The 10356-nt window shown below is 41.5% G+C and overlaps 1 long non-coding RNA gene across 1 annotated transcript; it reads left to right on the plus strand.

Moving 5' to 3' along the window:
• Positions 1-658: 658 nt before the first annotated feature.
• On the plus strand, positions 659-8208 carry LOC310702456. Its single transcript, XR_014523507.1, has 3 exons — positions 659-739; positions 6467-6558; positions 7944-8208. It is a non-coding gene; the product is annotated as an uncharacterized lncRNA (long non-coding RNA).
• The last annotated feature ends 2148 nt before the right edge of the window (positions 8209-10356 follow it).

Consider the following 10356-nt stretch of genomic DNA (forward strand, 5'->3'; position numbering starts at 1 on the left):
CTTGAGTTATATACACTGCTTGGTCTACTAATCTGCTTTAGATGCTGAGGCTCCAGTGAATACACAGAATTCTACTACCCACAAGGATCTCTAAATTCAAGAGGGTCAGTTTCTGGACACAAAGTGGATGGGTTAAGTTATCCCAGTTATTTGAGTACATGGGGCAGCTTTCTCACACAGGAGCTAAGTGGAGGTAGAACATAACCGTTGTGGCGAGTAACTGCTGATAGCCTAATCCGCTTTTTAAAGCCACCCAGCTCCATGTCTCCAATGAAGCACACGTGAAGATCTGAGCCAAAATAGCTAGGTGTTATCTGCATACAAGTAGTTATTCACAAGGAAACATTGCAGCCAAAGTCAGCATAAAAAATCAGGGCAGCAGTTTACCTTCTTCAAAACAAACCTCTGCATTCAACCTCTGCTTTTTCCATGGGTAATTAAAGCAGAGCTGAAATTACTCACAGATGCTTAAAAATTTTTTTTGGGCAGGGCTAAAAAATAAAAATAAGAATCCTCTCCTTCTTTTTGCATTCCATGAAAAAATGCTGACTTACACACTGCGCTGAGCCAAATTCAATTCGCTATTTAGCGTTCACAGTATTATCTCTGATTGGGTGGAATCTGATTGGGTGGAATGATTGTGACTAATCCAGAATGGATGAAGAAGAATCTGCCAAAGGAAAAAAAAAAGACAGTAGCAGCTAAGAGAAGCAATGGCACTGAACAGAACAGAGGAAAGGTAACTATCAACTATTAATTAATAGACTATCAATTAATCATTTCCAGGGGTGTGGGGATCCTACACCAAGGAAACGACAATTTCTACCCCAAATCAAAACTGGTGAATATTCAGTGTAGCAATAACACAAGGTTTCTCTTACTTGTTTCAGCTATGTGCAGCCGCAGGAAATGAGCAAAAACATCTTTGTGTGATTCATTCACTCTGTTCCAAATAAAGCAGCAGAAAGTTTCATTTTCAGTTTGACCTTTCTACATCCCTCGAGTGTCAGAACTTTGAGAAAGCCCCCAGAGAGCTTGGTTACAATTGATTAAGGACAGGATTTCCCCAAATTCTGTTTACAACCAACTGGGGAAATTTGACTTTAAACATATATGAAACAGGTGTGCTATTTTGGGTTTTTTTGTTAGAAACATGATTGTAGTAAACAGGAGCACTCTAGACAAGACAATATTGAGAGTCAACATAGTATTTTGAATGACACCAATGCATTGTTATCTGATGGCATTATGTCTGGCAACATTTAGCAAAGGGCTCTCTGATTTAGGACTCTGTTTTATTATGATTATCAAAGTCATAAGTCAGTAATGCCAAATCTAGTTTGTTTTTTTAATACAGCTTTTATTGGGTTTTACAGAAAAAATGCAAATACAAATTAGCAAACCATGACGCCCTAATATTATTGTCCAATAATAACCTTGTGAGTTCCTACCATCTCCTAAGATGCTTGAAAATGCAAGGTATGAAAATGCCAAATCTGGACATCTGTGATTGTCAAGCATTCAGAAATGGTTCTGCTGGATGGTCCACATTTCCTCCCATTACTCACAAAATGTATAATTACCCTTCTGGCATCACATTATCATTCTAATGAAGAAGCAGGTTCCTTCCTGGGAAGTCAGTTTCATTTTATAGAAACAATTTGGGTGCTGATTTGACCGATAATAAATTCTTCCGTTTTAACTTTACGTTAATTTGATCCTTGTTTTGTTGGCTTCCCTGAATGCAACAGCTCAGTTCTTAGTCAGGAGTTAGCACTCAGTTCTTGAAGTTGACTAAGACAATGACGAAAGGAAAAAAACTTACACCAAACTACCATTTGCTTATCAGGCAATTTGCCCACCCAGCCAATGCAGTTCCATTTTATTTGCAGGAGCCATGCATGAGATTTCAGTATACAATGGAGGAGGCAGCACTTTCACAAAAACAGAACAACTAAAGAAGAGCCTTTGCTGGATCAGATCATAAGCCTAGTCCACCATTCTATTTTTACAGAATAGTAGGATTGCTATATGTCCTCTTTTCCCAGGACACACCCTATTTTTCATGGTTAGAGTGGTCATAGCAATCCATAGTTAAAAGTAGAAGTCAGCCAATGTGTCCTCTTCTTTGCTCTTCAAAATAAAGCAACCCTAAATAGCCAAGCAGATGTGTCTTGTGCAGGCAGGACACCAGAGCAATAGCTTCCTCTGTTATTTTTCAGCAACTAGTAATTTGGGCTATTGGCTTGCAGGGCAGCTAGGCTGTTTCTCCCCACTGTGTTTCAAGCTGCTTTATTAAGTTATTGTATGCACTGGGGGGGGGGGAGGTCTCTCTCCCCTGATGCCCATCACCTGATTTATTTTCTCATGCTGAACTCCAGTTCACCAAAGCTGTCATCTGTGCATGCACTAACATCAGAGCATGCGCAACAGCTATCTGGAATGTACACATCTCCGCTTCACAAACAGCTTTGTTTCTCAAATTGGATGGAACCTAGTCTTTGGGAAAGTGCATCAGACAGGTGTATTTCACAAAAAGCTGCAGGATGCAGCTGTATATGAACATTATATGAACAAGATGGTTTGTGGCTAGCACCATGTGTACTTGTCTTCAAACACCAGAGGTGGGAGTGGGTTGGAGCCAGAATAAACTGACAATGTGTACACAGCCTCATAATGTAATCCTAGGTGGATGTATTTGGGAGTAAGTCCCATTGAACACAATGAGACTTACATCTGAGCAAACATGTATAGCAGGCACCCCCAAACTCGGCCCTCCAGATGTTTTGGGACTACAGTTCTCATCATCCCTGACCACTGGTCTTGTTAGCAAGGGATGATGGGAGTTGTAGTCCCAAAAAACATCTAGAGGCTGAGTTTGGGGATGCCTGATTACACCATCAGAGGCATACTTCCTCTGAACTTGGAGCTAGCACATTACCATCATGACTTTTATAGACACTTACAGCCATCATGACTTATAGTCATCCTCCATGAATTCATTCAATTCCCTTTCAAAACCATGCAAGATGGTGGTTATCAGTCCCCACATATTGTGGCAGTGAATATTATAAGTGAGGAAGTACTTCCCTTGTTTGCCCTGAAACTCTAGCCGATTAGTTCTGCAGCATAGGATCAGATCAGAACAGATTCTAGTATTATGAGAGAGGGAGAAAACATTTTCAAATTTATCCACATCATGTAAAATTTTAGGCACCTCTGTTACTTCGCTTTTTTTTCTAAACTAAAAAGCCCCAAACTTCCAGTTTAGCTAAAAAAATCCCCAAACCTTTCCTCTCAGTGAAGAAACTCCAACTGTTTGGGTCACCCTTTTCTATATTAAACTTCATCCTTTCTAAAAATGAAGAGTGGCTGGTATATGAATTTTAAAAATTATATATGCAAACATGGTTCCCAGTTTAAAACTTGGATGTGCCTAGAGTAAATTTCACAAAGTAAAAGTCAATTAGTGGAGATATCCTATATAAAGAGAAGGTTGAAGGTATATTAGAACATAGTACTAAAGAAAATGAAAGAGAGAAGATGAAGCTGTTAAGAGGTAGGGGGAAGTCAGTCATTATATGAACATGTATAGAAGAATAAGTAGACTATGTATGTAAATGTAAAGGAAAAGATGCCTTTTCCCTGTAAATTTGAAATTGCAATATATTAAGAAATTAAAAAATGAAAACAGAGTCACTGGCTCCGGATCTGCAGTGGCCAGATCTTCACTGTATGATTTTTAAGAGTATTTTTACAGATAAGCCATGGACCACATGAATGAAGTACATGAAGCTATTTGCGAACCCCTAGCCTAGAGTGGAAAACCAGAGGCAGGCAGGGACCATCTGGAAACAAGGGTGGTCCAGAGAGTAAGATGACTTATTCCAATGAATGCATGGTATTATGTGTATCCTTGCATATACCCTGGACCTGACAACCCTTCTCAGGCCCTACCCACCTGATGAGAAAGAGTTCCTCCAGCTTTTTGGCTTGGAGCCTGACACTTTGCCTCCTCTCTGTTATCTATCACTGGGTGCACTGCCTGTAGTGATGAGCAGGATTTCAGATGAGGCTGCTGATGCTTGCTGGGGCATCCACATTAGGGACCTCTGCCTTAGGAGGTACTTGATGGACTCAGGCTTGATGGTTCTTTGCTTCTCTGGCCTGTGTTACTGGCCATTCTGTTTCATCTGGATCCTCTCTCTTTGAGTCAGTGTCCATGTCACTGCTGGGAATCTGGGTCACATTCAACTAGTTCCTATCCTAGAGACTTGTAAATGTGTCAAATACTGTAACATAGAAGCCTGTGCAAATAAGGATTGAAGGTATAGTGGTATTTGATTTTTCAGTAAACGAGAGCCCTGAGGGGTTTTTCTGGGTGTAGGGGGTGTTATTGACTCATGTGTCAAAGCTAAAGTCGCCCACATGGCTTTGTTTCATGGCAGAGTGGGCAGATTGCAAGGACTTTTTCTTAATTTGATTAGTCGCTTGTATTAAAGAACATATATTTTTGGACCTTGTCTGCACTGAGATTCTAGTAGCTGTGCCTGTGTGAAGGCAGAACACGACAACCATATGTTGCTCTGCTGCATCTTGACTGATGTAATGCATCCCCAGTGTGGGTCTAGTGGTTAAGAGCGGTACTCACGTAATCTGGGAAACCGGGTTCGTGTCTCCACTCCTCCACATGCAGCTGCTGGGTGACCTTGGGCCAGTCACACTTCTGTGAAGTCTCTCAGCCCCACTCACCTCACAGAGTGTTTGTTGTGGGGGAGGAAGGGAAAGGAGAATGTTAGCCGCTTTGAGACTCCTGAAGGGGAGTGAAAGGCGGGATATCAAATCCAAACTCTTCTTCTTCTTCTTCATCCCTACACATATTAGTTATCACTACTACTATCTTCTAGAGGACTTTGCATTGGCCAAGGTATCTTAGGAGGCTGAAACTTCCTATACAAACCAGTAGTTTATTGTTGTTGTTGTTGTTGTTCTGATTAAGGCTGTCAGGTGATTAATGCATGTATCGATTCATTACTTCTAACCAAGTCATTAATCAACAATTCCATTAAGGAACTATGTGGGAAAATCTCAGACTTACTGGTTATTACTATGTTTCAGAATTGGTCATGTGTAGACTCACAGGCAGACAGAAGATCAGCTTTTAGAGGTTAAGTTAGGCCTTACTGTGATCATCCTTTAGCCAGGTGGAGTAGGACTTGTGCTTATTGCTGCATAGCTGGCTGAACATTTTAATCATTCTAATTTGGCTTTTAAGTTATTTTATTTGTTTGCATTTGTTGTTGCTGTTAAGTCACTTTGAGACATTTGTTTATTGTATAAAGTGACGGAAAATGCTAATGATGCCAATAACAATAGAGTTTTAAAAGTTATATAGAATCCTCTGTGAAATGAAGAAGTGGAGCCATAACATAACATTTGATGAAGAGACGGGCCTTGAGGGACACACAAGAAAGAGAACCAAAAGTAGAGATATAAGACAGTTGCCCACACATTTGTCACTTCACGAACCATTCTGACCTTTAACACCCACAAGTCAGTGCAGGCTAATAACTAGAGGCTCACCAGATTCATAGCAAGGTTAATGAGGGTTTCTGGGAAACTGCTACTCAGGACCAGGGATGGGGAATAAATTTGATTCTGTTTGCATTTAAAGGGGAATGTTAGGAGGGTCGGAGAGAAGGAACAGAGGACTAGCGAGGAAGAAGAAAGTGCTGTTTTGAATGTATGGCGTATGTCTGGCAAGGGGAGACTGTGATCAAGTGCTGGAAGGGGCTGTGTAGGAATGAGATGGAAAGGGGCGGCATGAGCGTTGCACCACCTCATGCAACACCCTGATCATCACGTGCAAGACTTGACTGGAGGGAAAGGACGGCAGTATTCCTTCACAATGCAAGGAATTTTGCAGCCTTCTAAGGGCATCAGATGCTGGAGGAAATTTACACCTTCCCTCAGGGGTGGGGAAGGATTTGCATCATAATTATGGGAGGTGAGCTGTAAAATGTTCTCCTCCTTGACATTCCCTTGATGCTGCCCAGCAGATGGGGGAATAGCTGAGAGGGGCTAACAGCAGGCTTCCCTGCTTGGAGATGTTGGTAGGACTGTTGGTAGGATGTGAGCCTTGGGTACCAGATGGTGCTAACTCCTGATGCTATCTCCTCACCTGAGGTTTATGAATCCTTTGGGGGGGGGGGAGAGAGAGATAGAGAGAGAGGCAATTGCTGTAAGCTGCCTTGAGCCCATGGGTAAGGTATCAATATAATAAGCAGATGAAATAGTCCATCTGAAGAATGGCCTACTATTGAAAATAACTCCGTTTAATGGACTGCCTATGCAGTAGAGATGCATCTCTGATGAACAAGGGAAGAGTTAAATGCATCTCCCCTGGTGTTCTTTCCCAGCGGAGCATGTGGCTCATTCATCTCTTGAAACGTGTCTTTTGTCACAGATGCAGGCAGGACAACAAACCTATTCATTCCTCACCCTGGCAGCAAAGAGCTTGTCCTCTCCAATGAACCTCATCTTCTGATTTCCCACAAGGTACCAATCTCCTTTCATTACCCCTGCATCGGGGCTCATGGAAAGACTTCAGAAGAAAATGTACTGACCTCTAGCCAATCTGTGTGCCTCTAGCTTCCTTGTTTTTTGCCAGTTCCGGGCCTCATTTACTGGTGAAGAAAAAAGAGGTCAGGAAATTTGCACTAAATGGTTAGATCTGAAAAGTGTGAACATTAGGCTGCAATCCTCACATTGGAGTAAATTCCACAGAATTAAATATGTCTTGCATCTAAGTGGACGTGTTTAGGATCACATTGTTTGTGGTCTGTGCTGCTGCCTCCCATTGGGCAATGAAGATCTGGTGTATCACTGAAAAAGAAACTCTTCATCACCCACCAAAAAAGAGGGCACAGATCTTTCATGAGCTAATTCTTATGTAGAGATGCAAATTTAGAAATAATTTCTGTAATTGAAATAGAAAAACAACACATCTGGCCATAGTGAGGAAGACGGTGAACAGGTGATCAGTTTGTCTGCTCAGCCTGGGTAACTTTGAGGCCCCTGTCTTCCTTTGATACTTTTAGCTTTGAAGCAGACCTGGACCAGCCCTTCAAATAGAGGAATATATTTTGACAGCCCTTGAAACAGACGAGTGTCTGCAGTAAAATAGGGCACATGACCTCTCTAAGTGTAGATGCTTCTACCCCCTGCAATGGATGGCTCCTAGCACTGCGGTACAGACCACTCCTTCACCACCAGTGAAATCTTTCATAGTGCAGGATGGCAAATCAAGTTGATGGACTATGCCGAAAAGGCAAAACTAACTGGGAAGCTCAGGAATCAAGAAGACAAGAAACTTAAAAAAAATGGGAAATGTTTATAATGCATATACAAAACCATTGTAAACAGGTCAAAACATTAGCAGGATTTTAAATACACTTGTAATGTAACAGAACGTATAGATAATTTAGGAAGATGAAAAACTGGAGAAGTACTGATATACAGTTGAAAATAGAATCAAAAGGACCCATGGATGGAATTGGAGGAAGTCAGGAGATTCAGAGTAATCCGATATTTGGATTTTGTATTGTTTTATGTTGTATGCTTATATTCTTGAAAATCAATTAAAAATATTATTTTTAAAACCCCATAATGACTTAGAGGCAGGACCACCTATCTATGGTGGCATGTGTGTATTTTGCAGTAATCCAGAGGGGGAAAGCTGCTTGGCAGAAAACAAAGTTCTCGTTTGGCTCCCATATTTTGTCTTTTCAAACTGTCTTTGAGCACAAAGAAGCATGCAGTAGCAAAGGGGTATCAAGCCTGATGGGATCTGTGTTTCTTGACAGCAAATCATTCCTTAATAACCACATGACACTTCCTATAATACGTTGGTTTTAAAAGCTACCTGTTGGTTTTTCCTCCAGCTAAAATCCCACGAGACAAGAGGCACAAAGGGGTGAGCACTGGAGCCTACAATTCAATGTAGCTATATAATAAGAAAGATGGGAAATGATTGCACCTCTTCATTCGCATTGCAGCAAGTGCAAATGTCAGAAAGACAAGGGATTATCAGCTCATTTATGAGAGTTTGCCTCTGGTGATACTTGGGCAAGAGTTCTTACACTATGCTGCACATTGCCTTGGAGTAAAACATGACACCCACAACAATACATTTAAGTGGCACATGGTGTGAAAGATGTTTTTCCTGTGTCTGAGCTAAAATGTGGCTTCCTTTCCATATATCCCTTCCCCATTTTGGTGACTGATCATGAATGGGGGCAAAAAAAGGGACCACTTGCCAGACCCATAGAAATTAGTGAACCTAAGTCAAGGTTCATCCACACTTCCATTTGCCCCATGTTCTCTAGGCGTGGGTCTGAGAGGTTTTTCTTTTGTCCTGCCACTTCTTGCTTCTTACTCCTGAATCGGCACAAACATCAATTGGGTCTTTGATGCCTGCAGAATGATGTTTGTCCTGATTCAGCAGTAAACAGTGAGTTTTCCTGGGGAAAGGGGCAGGACAAAATAAAAACTTCTCCAACCTCTGCTTAGAAACCAGAGGAGAAATGAAAGTGTAGATGAGTCCTCTGTCTTATCCATTAACTTAAATGGATCTACTCTGAGTAGGGCTAGCACTGAATAGCACCCTTTGATTAAATGAAATCTGATTACACTTATCAAACTGCAGCGGCATATGATGCTTGTAACTGTGACTGCAAAATATAAAAGCAGGTTTTGCAGAGCCCTGGTTGCCTATATTTCCTGATTCAGGTGAAATGGTTGTGTTTGAGGAACAATGAGCCATCCAAGATGCTTAACAATCAGTCACAAAGCAGGTCTACCACAAAGTTTCCTGTTTAAACTAATTGGAATGAAAAGGAAAGTATCACTTTCTTGGACTGAAACATCTGATGGAATAGACAAATAGACAAATTTTTTAACACAGATGCTTGTGTACTCATTGGGTTATTTGTTTTTATATTGCCACCAAAGCTTCCCCTCCACACTTCACTCCGAAACTCTGGATTAGACTTAGCCCTGTTGATCTGTGTGAGGAGTCCCATCTTACATGGAAAGCAGTAGCGGGGGTGTGGGGGGGTTAACCAGCCCCAATTCAAGAGCATTAGCTGGAGCCTAGAATCAGGTAGTTGGTCAGTAAAGGAGCCCATTGGATACAAATTTCCTTTGTATGGTGATGAAGTTCAGTGGTACCTTGGGTTACAGACACTTCAGGTTACAGATGCTTCAGATTACAGACTCTGCTAAACCAGAAATAGTATCTTGGGTTAAGAACCTTGCTTCAGGATGAGAACAGAAATCGCGTGATGGTGGCTCAGCAGCAGCAGGAGGCCCCATTAGCTAAAGTGGTGCTTCAGGTTAAGAACAGTTTCAGGTTAAGAACGGACCTCCAGAATGAATTAAGTTCTTAACCCGAGGTACCACTGTAATGAGAGAAGTGGATTTTGCTGAATTTCTGCATGCAATACATATTTAAGAAAAGGAGTCCATTCCAGAAAATGTTGGGAACTTCATTTTGATCTTCTTATTAACCATCTTATGTCTGAAGGGCTACAAAAAGCTTGACAATATCTTAGAGGTGCACTGAATATTCGCTATGAATAAGAAGCAAGTCTCAAGTCCTTAACAGCATGAAAGAAGATCAAGTGATCATCAAAAGCACATTTTTTGCTTTCATTTCTGACACTCTGCTGTTATTCCAGCTGGAGAAGGGCTGTGCTCCAGGCTAATGTCATAAGAAGGTAGCAACTTGACAAGTCTGCTTCTAATTTTAGAGCTGAATGGTAAACATACCTCATGTACACTCCCAATCGGAATGGCAGAAAAAAAGGATAAATCTGCTAAGCTTTGAATATGTGAATGCCCTTGCCAAAGATTTGTTGAACTTCATTTTAATGGCTCTCATCTAGTCCATTGCTGAGGCAACACAAGGCAGATGTAATGTTCTGCCTTGATCAGACCACACCTGGAGTCCTGTATCCAGTTCTGGTCGTTGCAATTTAAGAAGGACATTGACAAGCTGGAATGAGTGCAGAGGAGGGTGAGCAAGGTGGTCAAGGCAAAGGTCTGGATACCAAGCCTTTTGAGGAATGGTTGAAGGAGCTGGGTATATTTAGCCTGGAAAAGAGAAGACTAAGAGGAGATATGATAGCCATCTCTAAATATCTCAAGGGCTGTCACATGGAAGCTGGAGCAAGCTTGTTTTCTCCTGCTGCAGAGGGTAGGACCTGAACCAATGTCTTCCAGGTTACCAGAAAGGAGATTACAGCTAAACATCAGGAAGAACTTTCTGATGGTAAGAGCTGTTTGACAGTGGAA

Source organism: Podarcis liolepis (assembly GCF_965112155.1).
Source record: "Podarcis liolepis genome assembly, chromosome: 3".
Taxonomy (NCBI): domain Eukaryota; kingdom Metazoa; phylum Chordata; class Lepidosauria; order Squamata; family Lacertidae; genus Podarcis; species Podarcis liolepis.